The sequence below is a fragment of the Callithrix jacchus genome, chromosome 5, assembly GCF_049354715.1.
Source record: "Callithrix jacchus isolate 240 chromosome 5, calJac240_pri, whole genome shotgun sequence".
Taxonomy (NCBI): Eukaryota; Metazoa; Chordata; class Mammalia; order Primates; family Cebidae; genus Callithrix; species Callithrix jacchus.
In genome coordinates, this window is record NC_133506.1 from 40,038,056 (window position 1) to 40,057,528 (window position 19,473).

Sequence of the window (19,473 nt, forward strand, 5' to 3'; positions counted from 1 at the left end):
CACCACACCTGGTTAATTTTTGTATTTTTAGTAGAGACAGTGTTTCACCATGTTGGCCAAGCTGGTCTCAAACTCCTGACCTTGTGATCTGCCCACCTCAGCCTCCTAAAGTGCTGGGATTACAGGAGTGAGTCACCGCACCTGGCTGCCATAGGATTTTTAAGGACTGCACAGAATTATTCCACTGCACATTCTGTCATGGAATAACCAGTCCTTCAGTGTTGGACATTTAGGTTCTTTCTAGTTTTTCTCTATTAGAAACGATGCTGTGATGAACATCTTTGTCTGTCCATCTTTGTACACGTGTATTATTATTTCTGTGCAGTAAGTTTTGGAGGCTACTTGGTGGACAGGCTTGAGAGCTGCCTTGGAGAGGCCTGAGTCAGATCTGTTTACCAGATCAATGCCTCCACTGGGTTTCTGCTGGAGGGGCCATACACAGGGAGATGCAGGGAGAAGGCCTGACAGAGAGATAGAGATGGTAAGCTCTGGCTGCCCAGGCCAGATAGTGGCAGGGGAGAAAGGAGGCCCTGATCTGGGCCCCTGTCTGTCCCGTCAGCCTGGTGCCTTAGCTCCTGGTGCCTTCTAAGGAGGCAACAAAAGTATTTCAAATTGAGCATGGGCTTGGGTTTACATCACAGGTCTATAAAGAACTAAGTGCTGCTGGGCCAGTTACTTAGTCATTCTGAATCTCAGTGTCCTCATCTATAAAACGGGGAAAATAACCCAACAGGGTTATTGTGAAAGATACATGAGATTAATGAGTCCTGGCAATAGTCCCTGCTCCCAGTCAATGATGCTGTGTATTTTAATTGTCATCTTGGGTCTCCATCCTTTTTTAAAAAATACATTACTATAACAGCTTTATTGAGATCAAATTTGCAGGCCGTACGATTCACTGATTTAAAGTGTACAGTTCAGGCAGATCACTTGAGTCAGGAGTTCAAGATCAGCCTGGCCAACATGGTGAAAACCCGTCGCTACAAAAAATACACACATTAGCTGGGCATGGTGGTGAATGCTTGTAATCCCAGCTACTTGGGAGGCTGAGGCAGGAGATCACTTGAACCCGGGAGGTGGAGGTTGCAGTGAGCCAAGGTTGTGCCACTGCACTCCAGCCTGGGCGACAGAGCAAGACTCTGTCTCAAAAACAACCAAGTGTACACTTCAATAACTTCTCATGTATTTGTCACAGTCAATTTTTACACTTTTCCATCATCCCCACGAAAACCTTGTACCCTTTAGCAGTCATTCCTGTGGCTGACCCCTCTCTGGCCCTAGGCAACTGCCCATTCCTTTCTGTCTCTATGGATTTGCTTATTCTAGATGTTTCATATAAAAGAAGTCATGCAATCCGTGGTCTTTTTTTCCCTTTTCTTTCTTTCTGTCTTTTTTTTTGAGACAGGGTCTCCCTCTCCTGCCCAGGCTGGAGTGCAACAGTGCAATCACAGCTCACTGCAGCCTCCAACTCCAGGGCTCATGTGACCCTCCCTGCTCAGCCTCCCAAGTAGCTGGGACCACAGGTGCACCAACATGCCTAGCAAATTTTTTTTTTTTTTTTTTTTTTTTGAGACGGAGTTTCACGCTTGTTACCCAGGCTGGAGTGCAATGGCGCGATCTCGGCTCACCGCAACCTCCGCCTCCTGGGTTCAGGCAATTCTCCTGCCTCAGCCTCCTGAGTAGCTGGGATAACAGGCACGCGCCACCATGCCCAGCTAATTTTTTGTATTTTTAATAGAGACGGGGTTTCACCACATTGACCAGGATGGTCTCGATCTCTTAACCTCGTGATCCACCCGCCTCGGCCTCCCAAAGTGCTGGGATTACAGGCGTGAGCCACTGGCCTAGCAAATTTTTAAAAATTATTTGTAGAGATGGGTTCTCCCTATGTTGCCCAAGCTAGTCCAGAACTCCTGGGCTCAAGTGATCCCTTCGCCTTGGCCTCCCAAAGTGCTGGAATTACAGGCATGAGCCACTGTGCCCAGCCCGGTGGTCTTTTGTGACTGTTTTTTTTTTTTTCACTTTTTTCATCCCCATCAGCAATGTATAAGGGTTGTGATTTCTCTGCTTCCTTACCAATGCTTGTTATGGTTTGTGTCTTTGATTGTAGCCATCCTCAGGGGTGTGTGTAGTGGGATTTCATTGTGGTTTTGATTTGTAGTTCCTTAAAGGTTAATTTTTTTTTTTAATGGAATCTCCTTTGTGTCCAGGGGCAGATAGATCCTGGGACACCCTATTCCCAATGTAGAAACACTAACTTGTCCCAAAGAAAGAAAAAAAATTCTAATGGAAAAAGATGTTCATTACTGTGACATGACATTCCTTAATACAGTGGCTTTTCTATAACTGAGTGAACTGTTTGCCTGTTTGGGGCATTGGGTAGTTCCTAATTTTCTTTTATTATCCTTAATAATTATAAAGACTGGGCTGAGTGTGGTGGTTCATGTCTGTAATCCCAGCACTTTGGGAGGCCAAGGTGGATGAATCAATTGAGGTCAAGAGTTTGAGACCAGCCTGGTCAACATGGTGAAACCTCATCTCTACTAAAAATACAAAAATCAGCCTGGCATTGCAGCTGCATACCTGTAATCCCAGCTACTCAGAAAGGCTGAAGCAGGAGAATCACTTGAACTTGGGAGGCGGAGGTTGCAGTGAGCTGAGATCGTGCCACTGCACTTCAGCCTGGGAGACAGAGCCAGGCTGTCCATCTCAAATAATAATAATAATAACTACAAAGACCAGCTATCATATGGAAAATGTGCATGATGTGTGAACAAACACAGGATGGAAAAATACTCAGTGTGTGATTTTAGCTAATATATTTTCGTTAAAACATCCAAATATTTTTTTCAAGCACTGTGCTGTGTGCCAAGCTCTGTGCTAGCTCATGGACAAAGGCAGGAAAATAAAGCAAAACCAAACTCCCCCTTGTGTTGGGAGTGGTGGGTTTCTGGGCGACAGGCATCCCCCCCTTGCCCATGTCTCTTTCCCAAACTTGCTCTACTGTTGTTATATTGCCTTTCAGTGATAAAACCAAGAGAACAGAAGAAATACTTATGGACCTAAGAATGATGGGAGAAAAGTTTCTTGCCCCAGTCCTTCTCAGTGTTATTATTTTGTGGAATCTGCACACAGCCCTGGGGAACAAAATAAAAAGAGCTACTATCATGGCACTTACTGTGTGCCTGGCTGGTTCCACCTATTAGATGCCATTGCTGTCCCCATTTTACAGACGAGGAAACTGAGGTGGGGCAAGGAGTTACTCTTCTACTTGGTGGGCCATTCTTTGGTGTTACCCACACAGAGCTACACATAAGCTCATGTTCACACTCGGATTCACATCTGCACACATGGGCACATGGAGGATCGCACAAGCCACACTCAGACACACATATGTGCTCGCACACGGGGCTGCCTGTATGCACAGGTATGTGCCTGAGACACCCGTGTAGACATGTGCGTATTCCCATATGCACACAACACAGGTCAAACACTGTTGGACACACATCTGCCTGAGAGTGGGAAAAGGGGTGCAGACAAAGGGACAAAGTCTGGCTTTGCCTCCTCTACACCTGCTACCAGGTGTGTGCAGGACTGGGCGGGGCCCAGACAGATGGCTCCGGGCTCAAAGGGCAGAGCTGGCCTTGCTCTAGAAACCCACCTGCCGAACTTCCAAATGGACCACAGCAAGTAAGGGGCCTCGCCTGCAGGCAAAGCCCCAGCTGGAGGGCATGCTTCAGATTATCGAGGTCTCCGCAGGGGGTTGAGAAGATGCAGGGCACACTCAGGGAGGAAGCGTTGCCATGCTAGCTAAGAGTGCACTCTTCCTGCAGGCTACCTGCACCCGAGGCCTGAAAAATAAGTCGGCATCACAAAGAGGGTGTGGGAATGTGAGGAGGAGGAGACACAGGCATGAGTAGAAAGGCCTTCCTCAGGACCTGAGGTTCGATGATCCTGGCCCTGCGTCCCACTAGCTAGGTGACATTGAACAAGTCACACAGTGTCTTTGAACCTCAATTTCCTCATTTGCAAACTTTGCACAAATCATTTCTTTAGGTGCTAAATGAGTATGTTTTGAGGACCTACATGTCAGGTGTGGTTCTGGGCACTGGAAATACAGTGGCAAGCCACGCAGACGTGGCCTGGCCTGTGTGGCACCTGCAGAATTCGGGAAAAGACCAATGGAAACACCCCGCACACAGTAGGTGCTCAGTCAGCATTCCTCCTGATCTCCCTTTTCTATCATCATAAAGGTGATGCAACATTATAGGAAGTTTGGAGAACGGGGTGGCGGGTGCTGACATGGGGAACTCTGTCATCCAGGATCCCACCACCTTAACAACACAACTAGCTTCATTTTTGCTAATTTCATCAGCTCACACAGGTGTTGGCCTGCTGTAGGGCACTCTATAAAACATTCAAACCAATTAATACATTGCACTTGTAATCAGATGAAAAAAGCTAATTACAGTGTAACAGATTTGCCTGATGAAAAGCAACACAAGCATGGCCATCCCTCTGCATATATGGAAGCTTTTCCTTTTGGGGGAAATAGCAATATTTCAATTTCATGGAAAAAGAAATGGAGGCACAGAGAGGTCAAGGCACTTGCCCAAGGTCACACAGACAGAAATGTGAAGAGCAGCTCCAGAGGCCAGAACTCCAGCCCACCCTGTCCGGGACTGTGGGATGCAGCCTGGGACCGACACTGGGGCTTTGGTCTGGGTGAGCTGGCTGCCTTTTCATTTGCTGGAGCTGTTTAGGGAGCCTACCCCTGCCACTAACATCCAGTCCTAGGGACACAGGAAATGAACAAGGCTCTTCACTGACCAGCCTCACTTTTGAGCCCGGAAACCCCTTACCTTCCGCCTGCCGCTTGGGAGGCCTGTGTTAGGCGTCAGCCTGGGTGCAAAGCTCTGGAATGCAGGTTTGTGCTTTCTGCTGCCCTCCAGTGGGCAAAGAAAGCAAAGCTCTGGATCCATCGGGAAGCCGGTAGCCAGTGTTGGCCGTGTCAGCTGCTGTCAGCTGCCGCTAATGGTAATAATAACACTGGCTGCCGCTCAATGAGCACTTGCCACGTGCAGGCATTTTTACACCTAATCTAATTAACCCCTTTAAACAATTAAATTAACATTTCATTCCTCTCTCAAGGTAGGAATCACTTCCTATATATCACTTTACGTACATAATCTGAGACTTGGAAAAATGACTTCCCAAATCACAAAGCTGGTCAGTGGCAGAGCTGAGAGTGAAAGTCTTTGGAGCTCAGAGGAGGAAGAGGCCACGATCCTGGACGGCCCGGCATGGTTGGGCACAGAAGTGAATTTACTGTGAGGCCAGCAATGCCTGAGGGCTCTTCGCTTGCATGTCCTCTCCCAGGGCCGTGGAGGAAATCTCCAACGCGTGCACATGGGCATATGGTTTACAACATTTGCAAAACTAAGACATTTTGTTTGCAATTGGCTAAGACCACTGACTCTCCACTGCCTAGCATAATGTCTTCACAGAGTAGGTAATAAATGTGTTGTTCGTAAATACACTTTGTGTTTAATAAATCATGTTGACTGGATGCGTAGAGAAATGAAGGAAGGAAGGGAGTGGCATTTAGTTCAGTCTTGAAGGAAGGGCAGGATTGGAGGGTGTTTCTCATGTAGCCTAGTGGGCCCCTCCACACACAGACCATTCAATGCCATGAGTGGCCTTGAATGCCAGGGTGAGGAATCTGGGCTTACATGGGAGGCACTGGGGAGCTATGGAAGGTTGCAGAGCAGAGGGAGGATTTGAATGTAATTGTCAATTAGGCAAGAGTTGAATGTCAGATAAGAGGACAGGGCCCTACAGCGGGGGGCCAGAGTGGCTCAGATAAAACTCCCCTTCTCCAGCACTACACAGAGAGCTGGTGCTCAGCTGATGTGATCACAGAGGCCTCTAGTAGGGTGTCTACAAGCTCCCTGGAAGAAGATATACAGATGCTTTGTGTGTGTGTGTGTGTGTGTGTGTGTGTGTGTGTTTGGGGGGGGTTGAGTTTGCTCAACACTCTAGTGTACCCAGCCAGACGCAGGGGAGAGGTCAAAGCCCTGCCTGGTGTGGGCACGGAGTTCTCAGCATTGCAGTATGACCAGCCTATGGCTGGAAAGTGAGGTCGCCAAGAGGAAGCAGGTTGGCGAGGCAGTAGACCTACGAGATTCCAGCTGCACCAGCCGCTTCTTTCGCTAGGCTCCCATCATCCTTTCGCTCTTCCCGCAGGGTCTTCCTGAATGTCAAGAATTCCAGCTACTATTTATTTAGCACTTGTTTTGTGTCACACACTGTGAAGCACCTTCACGCCCTATCACTGGATTATTCCTCCAACAACCCCATGAGTGAGAAGAATGGAGTGCAAAGGCACAATCTCAGCTCACTGCTGAGATTTTGATTTTATAGATGAGGAGGTGGAAAGCCCAGAGAGGTAAAGTTGCTTACCCAAGGTCACATAGCAGTCAATGGTAACGTGAAATCAAACCCAGACTCCAGAGGCAGCCCCCTCAATCTCCAGCCGCTCTGCCTCTTCGCCTGGTCCTAGCTGGGGAGGAAACACCCAGCTTGGCCAGCAGGGGGAGGTGTGCCCTCAGAAATAAGCCCTGCTTCCCAGAACTCAGGCCAACAGAATTTGCCCAGCATAAAGGCATGATTCTGAACTATCTGGCTTTGGGCCCTCATTTAGTCTCAGCTCTGGTGGGACCTGGGGAACAAGGAGAGGGGTGCAGAGAAGTATAAAATAGCCCTCAAAGAGGTGAGCCAATGGTTCACACAAAAAAATGTGCAGTGGCTTTTTAACAGATAAAAAGATGCTTATCTTCACTCCTAGGAAGAGAAACACCTGTTAAATCCACACCACCTGAGCAGGGACTGTTTTACTTTCAAATTGGCAAGGTTATGCAGGTGGGGATATGGAGAGACACTCCTCCATACATTGTTGGTGGGATTAAAACTTGGTTTTGGCCAGGCGCGGCGGCTCTCACCTGTAATTCCAGTACTTTGGAAGGCCAAGGAGGGCAGATCACCTGGGGCCAGGAGTTCAAAACCAGCATGGCCAACATGGTGAAAGCCTGTCTCTACTAAAAACACAAAAATTAGCAGGGTGTGGTGGCATACTTCAGTAGTCCCAGCTACTCAGGAGGCCAAGGCAGGGAATTGCTTGAACCTGGGAGGTGGAGAGGTTGCAGTGAGCTGAGATTGTGCCTTTGCACTCCATCCTGGGCAACAGAGCAAGAACTGGCTCAAAAAAAAAAGTAGTCCAATTCTAGTCCGATTCATAAGGACAGAAGGTAGAATGGCAGTTCCAGGAGCTGGGAGGAGGGGACAGGATGCTTGTGTTTAATGGGTACAGAGTTTCAGTTTTGCAAGGTGACATTTTGGAGAGGTTTGGTGGTGACGGTTGTACAACCATGTGACTACTTCATGCCACAAGACTGTACAGTTAAAATGGTTAATTAGCTAAATTGTATGTTATGTATATTTTGCTGCAATTAAAACAAATAAGTGAGGCATCTGTAAGGAAAAGTGAGAAAATATTCAAGATATAAAGATAACAAAATCAAGAGCAAGAACGGTCTACAAGGGCTGTTTCCTGCTGTTGAAATATATTAAAATGTTCAACAGAAGATCCCAGGATAGGAAAGACACGAAATTCTAGACTAGGTCATCAGGTACGACGGATTTACAAAGAAGGTGGTCACAGCTCTCTCTCCGCAGCCTTCACCCCTCACTGACGGTGGGAAAATAAAGGGCTTGGGGCTTGGGGAGGAGCTTTTGCAGGAGGAGCGGCAGCTCCAGCTATGAGACCTCACCCAGAGGGGACCACTCCTCACCTCCAGATGCTGGGCAGGGGATCTGGAAGGGTTTGGGGGATTAGATGTGGGCTGGGGTGGGGGTAACCTGCAGGGGTCAGCTTGAGTCTTGTCCCCTAGGGCCTTTTGGAAGTGGAGTGGTCTTAGCAAGAAACTGGAGTTGGATATTGGATTCCTCAGGGCCAAGGAAGGACTCGCAAGAGAACTCCAGGAGAAGAGGTGCGTCCCCCCAGGGTAAAGAGTGAGGGGCCTTGCAGCCATGGCCATCTGTGGGACATCTGTGACACTGTCAGCTCAAAGCTAGCAGGATGGCAGCAGCTCAAGTGAGACCCTTTCTCTCCCCTTGCTATCTCCGCAGCCCCCACCTGTGGGGGAGGGGAGGAGAGCTAGCGAAAGAACCCCCCAAACCGCTGCCCCACAACAGGCCCGAGCTGGACAAGGGGTGAAGGTTTAAATCCAAATCCAACTGGGAGTTTGGATTAATAGCTTGACTGGACATTTTAAATTTGAGTTGAGACCATGTTTGTGACTTAAAGTGATGGTAGAACTGTCTTATGTAAGAATTGGGGCCGGACACAGTGGCTCACACCAGTAATCCCAGCACTTTGGAAGGACAAGGTTGGCAGATCACTTGAAGTCAGGAGTTCAAGACCAGCCTGGCCAACATAGCAAAACCTGCTTCTAATAAAAATACAAAAACTGGGCGTGTTGTCGTGGGCCTGTAGTCCAAGGTACTTGGGAGGCTGAGGCAGGAGAATCGCTTGAACCCGGGAGGTTGAGGTTGCAATGAGCAGGAGATCGCGCCACTGCACTCCAGCCTGGATGACAGTGAATGAGACGCCATTTCAAAAAAAAAAAAGAAAAAGAAAAAAGTGTTGGTCCCACTCTCTGGGCTCTCCCATTCTCCAAGGGGCTGGCCTGGGCTTGTCTTGTGATGGAGGATGCCAGCGGTGGGGCAGGGGGAGGTCAGGTTCGGGGGCCTGGGGAAGGTGGGGAGACAGAGAGACAGAGAGAGAGAGAGAGATTGAGAGAGGGAATCTGCAAGGACTGCATGTCTTCTTGAGGTTCAGGCTCAGAACTAACACAAGGTCACTTCCATCACACTCAATGGACCAAAGAGAGTCCCAAGGCCAACCCCCATGGGAGGGAACGAAGGGAAAGTCACATTGCAAAGGGGTGTGGAAACAGTGGTGCAGAATCAGGCCTACTTTCATCATCAGTCCACTGAGAGACTGTGTTTTCCTCGCAAGGAAGGCTGGAAATGCAGACTCACCATTTGTCCAGGCAGAAGAAGGGGGGAGTTGAGGGAAGAGCTTGCCAGTCCCCAGCCTTTGCCCAGCCCCCACTCATGCACATTTAGGCACACATCTACTGTGTGCTTAGCCCAGCAGGGCAGGTTAGAGGGAGCGGGGGCATCGAGATAGAGGTGCTGATTCCCCAACTGGGTGACTATCACTTCTGGTCTCATGACCTCCATGTTCTTATCTGTAAAATGGGAATAAACATCTTCATCATCTCTCCTGCCACTGGTATGTCGGCGATAAAAACACTTTATCAATTTATGAAAGTCGTCAGAGCATGTGGATGATTCGGTCTCTGCCCTCAAAGGTGTTAAATCAAGAAAATGAGATTCAAGACACGTCCCCAGATCTGGTAAGACTGTAGGGGGTGAGGTAACGAGAGGGAAAGAGATCAGAGAGCTGTTGGCCAGGGAGAGTCCTGTGGCCAAGCCTTGACTGATGCTGAACAGAATCGGGAAAGACAGAGGAGATGGGGCCTGGCAGGGTGTGGAAACGGCACATGCAAAGGTGTGGAGGCTGGACACACATGACATATGGCAGGGTCCCCTTCCCCATGATTCAAAGCAGAAATTCTCAAAGAGTTTGATGTAGGCTGCGCTGGCAGCTGACCACACTTGTGTTCCTGTTCCTTGGCAGGATGGGTTTGAAAAAGAAAAAATATAATAATGAAAAATTGAAAACAGATTATTGGGGAGAAAAGTACCCCAGGCGCTAGACGGCTGTCTCCGCAGCCTCTGGCTCCTGTCCCACCCATTCCCCGGCCCTGACGCAAGGCTGGCTGGAAGAAGGTGTTCCTGGGATTGTTCAAGCTGAGGGCCTGACTGGCAGGAGACTGAAGCCCACCCCATTCCTGCCTGGGTGCCAAGCTCGGCATGAGGTTTAAATATACCCACAGCCTGACACCCTGCCCTAGACCATGCTAAATGTTTCCATACTCTTGAATTCTCTTCTCAAGGTTCATTTATTGTCCCCATTTTTCAGATGAGTGAACTGAGGCCCAGAGAGGTTAACTGGGTTGCCCACAGCCAAACAGCCAGACAAGGTTGAGTATGTCTGATTCTATTGCCTTATTCTGGGTTTGGGGTACAGGCAGAGTTGGGAAAGTTTTAGGATGGCGAAGAGGAATGCCCCAGGAGGAACAGAATTAGAGTGAGGGGATTCTAATCTAGAGGCGGACCTTGCAGCTGTTTGTTACGGCAGCGTGACCTAGTGTATCCTGACTGATACACTCATGATAAGCTAATCTATGTGTCCTGAAAAATATTAGAATTTACCACCTACCTCTTAGGAGAAGACTTTTTTTTTTTTAACTTTTTACATTTTGGCAAAACACACAGAACATAAAATTTACCATCTAAGCAATTTTAAATGTACCATGCATGGCTTTCTGTACTTTCACATTACTGTGTTTCTATCACCATCCTTCCATAGAACTCTTCATCTTGCAAAACTGAAATTCTAGACCCATTAAGAAAACTTCTCCTCTCCCGCTCTCCAGCCCCTGGCAATTCCACTTGCCGTCTCTATGAATCGGACCACTTTGGACAGATCCCGCCTGTAGATGGAATCGCACAGTTTTCCTCCTCTTGTGACTGATTTATTTCACTTAGCATAATGTCCTCAAGCTTCATCCCTGTTTTCCTTCATCAGAATTTCCTTCCTTTTTAAGGCTGAAAATCTTCCATTATATGGGTCACTATATTTTGCTTACCCACTAATCTAGCAAAGGGCTTGAGTGGCTTTCCCCTTTTGGCACTGTGAATAATCTGCTATGAACATGGACACACAGATATCAGAGGTAGCCTTTTTTAAGCAAAGTGTTTTTGGGGAAAAAGCCACAGTCCAGCACTTTAGGCTTGGCCACTAGCTTGCTGTGTAGCTGTGCGCACGCTGCTTTCTGGATCGTGTATGGCGATTCTAACTCTCTCCACCTTCACCGCCTACCCACAGCCGTGACTGGGGACCAGATGAGACCATGGATTATGAAAAGTCTCAGCAAAGGAAAAGCCACGAGGGGCTGTTATTGTTATTACTCAGTGGGGTCAGGGCAATGGCTTTCCAAAGGCATGAGTCACTCATGGTGGAATTCCAGACATCAGGAGGACCGTTCTGGGCAGCAGAGTCCAGATTCCACACAGAACAGTGACCCTGACCCTGAGCCCCCGAGGGAGCCACACCCTTTCTCGTTGGCCACTGGATGCTGTGAGGAAGGCGTCAGTGAATGTCATAATCACATGGGTGCTTAGGGTGAGAGCCTCCAGTCCCACTGCCTCACATAACTGTTAAGGAGGCTCAGAAAGGGTCATGTACTTTCCCAGAGTCACACAGCTACAGAGTAGTGGAAGCTGGCCTGGAACTCAAAACCTCAGGCTCCCAGCCATGCACAGCACTGAATCCCACATGGTCCCAATGATAGGAAGAGGGGACTCAGAGGTGAGCTCTGTAGCAGGCAGAACGGGAGGACCCAAGTGGCTTCAAGGTGAGGGTGGAACTTCCCTCTTCTCTGTCTCACAGAGCCTGGCTCGAGAACCCTGTGACTTACAGCCCCTCTGTATATGTCCCCAGATCTTGATTAATATTGAAACTATTAATCAGAGCTGAGCACTTCACATGTCTGATCACATTTCATCCTTCTTATGAGGAGGCAATGAGCGTTCTCATTCAAATGTCCCCAAACTATAGTTCAATGGCATTTTCAAGGTGACACATTGAGAGAAGGCCAGAGCTGGGATTCAGAAGCAGGGCTGGGATCCTATAGAGTCTGTCCCGAAACACAGGCCCTGCTCCTCCACTGAGTCTTGTTACAGCTCTGTGAGGTAGAGGCAGGGGGAGCTGCTTGTGCCCATTGTCCAGGCGGGAAAGCTGAGGCTGAGAGCAGCTTGGTGGCATGCGGGTGAGAGGAGAAGGAGCTGGGACCCTCCCTGCCAGGGCAGGCTGCTGTCCAGTAAGCTGCTTTCAGAAAGAGAAAGCTCTGTCCAGGAACCTACCCTTGTGGATCATTGGCTGGGGACAGGGTGGTGATGGGATCCGAATGTAAACCCTCCCTGGAGAGATAATGATGACACCGGGCACTTAAGGGGCACTTGCAGGTGCAAGAACCTTGGCTTAAGACTTCCTATTGATTATTTCATTTCTTCTTCACTCAGGTTGAAGAAATTTGTTTTCTGTACCCATTTTACAGATGAAAAAACTTAGGCTCAGGGAAGTAAGTTCACTTGTCCAGGTGACTGGGCTGAGAAGCTGTGGAATTGAGATGCTAAGGTCTGGCCTCTTAACCACTATGCAAATTTGCCTCCCCTAGGAAATGGGAGAGAAGCAGCCTGTACACCCCACTATGCAGCCCCCCAGGCCCTGAGGTTCTGGTACCCTGAGACTCCACAGATGCATGCTTCAAAGAAATGGAACTTTCTCAAGTGAAGGACCATGATGCTATGATTTAACAGCTGCCCAATTCCCTGCTGTCCACTAAGGGAGACATGGGGTACAGTCCAGAGGGTCAAGCCCGCAGAGGTCCTGGGTGCCCCGGGGTGCTGATGACCCTACTGTGGGAAGGTCTGACTGGGTCAGATTTGGAGATCTGCAGAAGCCCTTCTCCTCCCTGCTCGCACCCCTCATAGCCCCAGCATATGAGGAAGGCAGCTGTCTCCCTAAGCTCTATCCTCCTATGTCTTAGGTTTAGCTCAAGTCTAAACCCCAATGCCTACTCCCCTTCTTGCCTTCATCCTTCTCTACAAGGAGTGGGCAATGTACTCAAGGAATAAATCTTTTCCCAAACTCAGGAGCTAAACCATTCAAAGCTCTCTGGACCCCTGGCTAGCATGTATGGGCAAGGTTCAGCCATGCTGACTGCTGTAACAAATAACTCCAAAGCCTCAGTGGCTTTGAATGGTAAATGCTTGGCTCTTTCTCACATCAAACTGCAATAAGTCTTGACAGGAGGGCTGTTTTCTGCAGGTCGTGTAGTGACTGAGCCTCTTCCTATTTTGTGGCTTTCCTCATTCTCAGAGTCCTCTCCATTCAGCAGGCGGAGGGTGGAAAGAGCAAGGACTGTGGGAAGATTTTTATAAGCCAGACCTGAAATCTGTACACTTATTTTTGCTTACATCCCATTGGCCAGACCTCAGTCACATGACCATATCTAACTGCAAAGAAGGCTGGGAAATGTATCCCAGATATGTGCCCAGGAAGAAGAACTATTAGTAAGCCCTGGTAGTTGTCCACAAGAATATGACCCAGTTCTGGCCAATAAGACATAAAGAAAGTCTCCTGGGGCAGCAGGTTTGAGAAGGGCTGGCCTCAATTATTATATAAAAAGGGGTGTGTGGAAGGTCCCCTATTCTTTCCCTTTAAGAGGTTGCATGAGAATGTGATGTCTGGAACTTTGGCAGCCATGTTGAGAGCACGAGGGGCCAAGCCTGAGGGCTACAGCCAATAAAATGAGGGTGCTGGAGCCAAAATGTGGGACCTAGGTGACATCATTGAACCTCTGAATGAACCAAACCTGGAGCCACCCAACCTCCAGATTTCTTGACTGCGAAGGCACCTATTGTTGAATTCAGGATAATAGGGTATTCTATTACCTATTTTAGGCTGCAAGCCTAAAACCTCCTGACTGATTGACACTCAGGTGCAAATGCTGAAAACAGCTAAGAGGGCAGGTTAAGCCATGCCAGCTGCTACAACGGATAACTCCAACACCTCAGTGGCTTTGCACCACAAATGCTTGGTTTCCTTGAAACCCCTCCTCTGCTTGAAGTTAGGTAGAGCCAAGTAACATAGCTTTGACCTGCTCTGGATGTTGTGGTTTTTTGGAGGCGGTGACAGAAGGTACAGTAGTTCAAGCACAAAATGAGCAGCTGCTTTGTGCCAGGTCCTTTATATACATAGTGTATATGCGGGAGCAAAATGCCTGGCTCAAACCTTGACTCTGCCACCTCACCGGCCGTGTGACCTTGGGCAAAGTCAATCAATCCCACTGAGCCCTAGCTTTCCCATTAAAAACATTGGGTGATTATAAATGTTCTACCCACAGAGTAGAGGATTACATCCAATTCCCAATCAAGAACTTGGCACATTATCTGTAAATAAGCATTTAAAAAATTCTGACCAGAACCTGGTGGGATGTGAATAATAGCAACCCCACCTCAGAGATGGGGAGTCTAGGGTTCAAGGAAATGAAGTCCAAGGACATATAAACCAAGGAGATATAAAATCTAGACAGAGCCTGGATTTCAATACAGATCTAACTGAGCACCTGCTATGTGCCAGGCGTTGTGTGAGGTGTTTGGATATATTATCCCATTGAAAATACCAGCAATCCTGCACGGGAGGTATTATAACTGTTATTACTCTTATTCCTATTGGACAAATGAGAAAGCCGAAGCTCAGCGAAGTGATGAGACTTGCCTCCAGGCCAGGCCAAGACGCAGGGTTTGAACCTAGGGCTGAGTCCAAGCCTTCATTCTTTCCACCATGTATAAGCCTCCTTAACAGAAACCACCAGACTAGTAGAGTGGAATTTTAGGCGTCAGGAGAGTAATACGTTTGGGTCTCATGGCTGTTCAGGGTTCCCTGAACTCATCCCCAAAAGCTGGCTGCCAATCCACCCTGTCTGTCACCACGCTTGTCCTGGTGATGGCTTTACCTTCGCTCCTCCAGTAGAGTAACTGGGACCTGGAGTGGACGGTCCCGAGAGAGGAAGTTTTATCACTTGATAAAGCAGAACTTTCAAACACTTTGAGCTCATCCATGATGGAACAGGCCGCCTTGGGATGTGATGCGCTCCCTGGTGTTGGGAGGAAACAAGCAGAGAAAGTCAGATGGCCACCTGCAAGGAAGGTTATTAGGGCAGCTCCTGCATAGAAAGTGACATTGGATTCAAAGACCTTTCAGGTTTGAAAATCTGTGGTGGGCAGATTCTCAGAGCCCTTTGCTCAGGTTCGAGTCTAAGATCACATGATACTCAAAATCCAGGAATGTAAGACTGCATTCCCTGGAATTTTTTGTTCCCTATTTAGGCAGTTAGACTGCAGAACATGTACTGACTCAGGAAAAAGATGTTTTCGTGAAAGCAGAGAACACATTTATGGGTTTTGAAAGCCCCCCTTCCCGTCAGAAAAGAACATTCCTAAGGGACTTGGGCATCTTGAACACCTAATGAATCTGAAAGAGGCTCTCACTTTCTGTGACTGTCTTTAGGGACTGTCCAAAATATTCTGTTTCTTTTCCCTTTAGGCCGTCTTAGTCTGTTCAGGCTGCTATAATGAAATACCTTAGACTGGCTGATTTATAAACAACAGAAATTCATTGCTCACAGTTCTGGAGGATGGGAAATTCAAGATCAAGGCTCCAGCAGATTCAGCATCTGGACTATTCCTCATAGATGGTGACTTCTATGTGTCCTCACATGGCAGAAGGGACAGAGGGGCTCCCTCAAGCCTCTTTTACAAGGGCATGAGTCCCATTCATGGGTGGAACCCTCTGACCTAACCAACTTCCAAAGACCCCTTAAGACCATCACTGTGGGGGTTAGGTCTCAACATCTGAACTCTGGGAGACACATTCAGACCAGAGCACAGGCCCATAGTAGGATTTCCTCTGCTTGAAGTTAGGTAGAGCCAAGTAACAAGGTTTTTGTTTTGTTTTGTTTTGTTTTTTGAGAGGGAGTCTTGCACTCACCCAGCTGGAGTGCAGTGGCGTGATCTCGGCTCACTGAATCCTCTGCTGCCCGAGTTGAAGCAATTCCCCTGCTTCAGCCTCCCAAGTAGCTGGGACTACAGGCGCCTGCCACCATGCCTGGCTAAGTTTTTGTATTTTAGTAGAGACGGCATTTCACCATGTTGGCCAGGCTAGTCTCAATCTCTTGACCTTGTGATTCACCTGTTTCGGCCTCCCAAAGTGCTGGGATTACCAGTATGAGCCACTGCGCCTGGCCCCAAGTAACAAGCTTTGGCCAATGAAATGTGTGCAGAATTGAAGTGTGCCACTTCCTGGGGGAGATTTTAGGAGCCAGTCTGTGGCTTGATGCTTTCTCTTGCCCTCTGCTGTACAAGAGTTGAAATGGTGGTTGTTCCATCAGCTGGGATCCAGGAGCAAGGAGACATAGAGCAGGACTGGGGAAGTGCAGCACAAGCCACTGAGAAACAGGACTTGAGCATTGCTGTTACTGCAGCAGAACCCACCCCACCCTCACTGATGCACATCTCTTACCTGCCCTCCCTCCTGCCTCCCATCTAAGAAGGCTGGGAAGGAGGTCAGAGAAAAAGCTATGAGTGAGCATATTTTGGATTTTATTGGTCAGTGGACCCCACAGAGTTTTGAAGAATTCAGAAGCAGAGAGCAGGGAGGATCTCAAGAGGTAAAATGGCCAAGAGGGCCTGAGACAACTTCACACTAGACATAATCATGGGAAAAATGAATGGAGCTGGGAAAGTGAAGGGGTTGGGGGGGGAAAAATAACATTGCTTAAGAGGAATCTTCTGCCCACATATGGAATGGAGCATTGGAATGAAATGAATTTAAAATAGATTACATTTCCAGCCCATCTGAGTTTCAGACTGAGATTTGTGCCTGCTGCATATAACTCTGAGATTCCACAATCCCAAGAGGCTTCAGTCCTGGGCTTTGGCAATGACTCTTTCACTGGGCAGAAGGTTGTACATGGACACTAGGAGTACCTAGGCCTGGAAGCCAGGAGAACTAGGCTCTCCTGCCTGATGTCACTTTCCCAGAGAGGCCTTCCCTGACCGCCTGACTTAAAAGGAACTTCCTCCACCACCTTGCGCGTTCTCTATTCCTCTTCTTTATTTTTCTCCAGAGTCCTTAACATCAACTGACATACCATGTTTTACATTTTTTTTTTTTGAGACAGAGTCTGACTTTGTCACCAAGACTGAAAAGAGGTGATCTCAGCTCCCTGAAACCTCCACCTCCCAGGTTCAAGCAATTCTCCTGCCTCAGCCTCCCAAATAGCTGGGATTACAGGCGCACCACCACACCCAGTTATACTTATGTGTTTGTTGTCTATTTCCCCCACGTGACTGTAAGTTTCAAAATGGCAGATAGTCCTCTCTCTCCCTCTTTTCTCTTTTCACTTTTATTTATAAAAAACTTCAGACTGGGCATGGTGGCACATGCCTGTAATCCCAACTACTTGGGAGGCTGAGGCAGGAGAATCACTTGAACCCAGGAGGCGCAGGTTGCCGTGAGCTGAGATCACACCATTGTACTCCATCCTGGGCAACAAGAGTGAAACTCTGTCTCAAAAAAAAAAAAAAAACCCCAAAACAAAATAAAACATAAAAACCTTCAAACTTACAGAAAACATATCACGAAGACCCATTTACCATTTACCCATCACCTAGATTTCTGTTAACATTTTACTATATTTGCGTCATGTTTTTGGTGCTGGCATTTTCTGAAGTAAATAATATTCATCACAAACTTTTCTTTTAAAAACCTTGAAGGTAAGGAGTTTTGTCTGTTTTATTCACTGCCCTATTACTCACTGCTTGGAAGTTGGTAGACCTTCAGTAAATAGTTGTTGAGTGGGTAGATGGCATTAAATCCTCATGACACAACCCTGTGCAGTAGGTATTATAATTGTCCCCCATTTTACAGAAGAGGGAACTGAGACACGGGGAGGAAACGGAAATTCCCCAAGGCCACATGGTTAGGAGGTGATGAGAGGGGAATTTTAGCTCAGGCAGGCTGAGCCCATGCATTTAATGCACGATTGCTCTCTGGGGGGAATGTCCATTCGTCTTCAACTGGGGTATGTATTCATCCCCTCTAGACACCATCTACAGAGGAGACCCAGAGGAGGAAGAGGGACTCATAGGCTGGCCAAAAGCAGGTGATCTGCCTCTGGGGACCCAGTGCTCTCACAAAGCCTGGGACCTTCTGTTCTACTCTGGGGTGGAGACAGAACACTCCTTCCCAGACGAGTGACCTTTAGGGTTTGTTATGAATAGAGATTCCTTCTGGGGAACGTGATGACTGATGCTGAGAATCTGGGTCCCCAGACTTAACCCCCAGGAATGTGGAGAGGAATCTCCAGACCTCCCCCTCAGAAGCTAGCTCTCCCAGCCACCCAGTCCAGCCAGATGAGGGCAGTTCTAGGCAGCTCTTCCAGTTACTGGACCACTGGGAGGTAGACTGGAACCTTCCATCCCCAGGCTGAATTTCGCCAGCTTCTGCCCTGCAGGGTACACACAGATGGTTCCAAGCGGGGGCCTCATTGCTCACTGGTGGAAACTGGCCTCTCTGAGCTAAGTCAGGCCCTGGGCACCTGAGAACATGCTGGGAGGCAGCTCCTCAGAATAAAAATAACTCTAGGCTTCAAAATCCTGGGGTCTGCCTCTTTCTCACTGGCTATATGACATTGGACAGGTACCCAATGTAGGGAAACTTTGGTTTTCACATCCATCAAATGGGGCTAATTATTATACCAACCTCTCAACAGGCCTGGGACTAGGGTATAGCAAGCCAGATGCTCAAGGCATAACATTTCAGGAGATGCTGCTCTGAGGCGCCAACCCTGCACTTGCACGGGTCCCAGAGTGAGCACTTCAGTGGATCTGCACCCTGGTCACCTTGCTGCCTCATCCCTTATTCCCAGGATTGTCGTAGGAAGGAAATGAGGTATTTTATACAAAGCATGTTTGCACAGCACCTAGCATGCCCTTAGTGCTCACTCTTAAGAAAAATGCTCTTATTGGTTTTTTTTTTTTTTGACACAGAGTCTCTCTCTGTCACCCAAGCTGGAGTACAGTGGCACAATCTTAGCTCACCACAACTTCCGCCTCCTGGATTCAAGAGTCTCCTGCCTCAGCCTCCCAAGCAGCTGGGATTGTAGGTGTGCACCACCATGCCCAGCTAATTTTTGTATTTTTAGAGACAGGGTTTCATCATGTTGGTCAGGCTGATCTAGAACTCCTGATTTCAAGTGATCTACCCGCCTCGACCTCCCAAAGTGCCGGGCTGGGATTACAGGCATGAGCCACTGTACCCAGCCTATTCCAATTATTTTTATTGACTGCCTTTCTGAGGTTAGCTGGGCCCATTTCCCAGCCGTGGCCCTGCCTTGGACTTCTCACCATGGCCTCCATCTCTCCCTCCAACTGTACATATTATACCCTTTTTATTATTTATCTCTTATAGCATGGTTTCATTCCCACTATTTACTGTTTCCTTGTTTTATTTCTCCTGCTCTGTGTTGATGGCCTGGAAGCAATGATTGCTAATATTTACCAAGTGCTCCCCATGTGCCAGGCCCTGGGCTAAGCATTTGCACACCAGATCTCATCAAATCTTTACAATGACCCTATGAAGTAGGGACTATG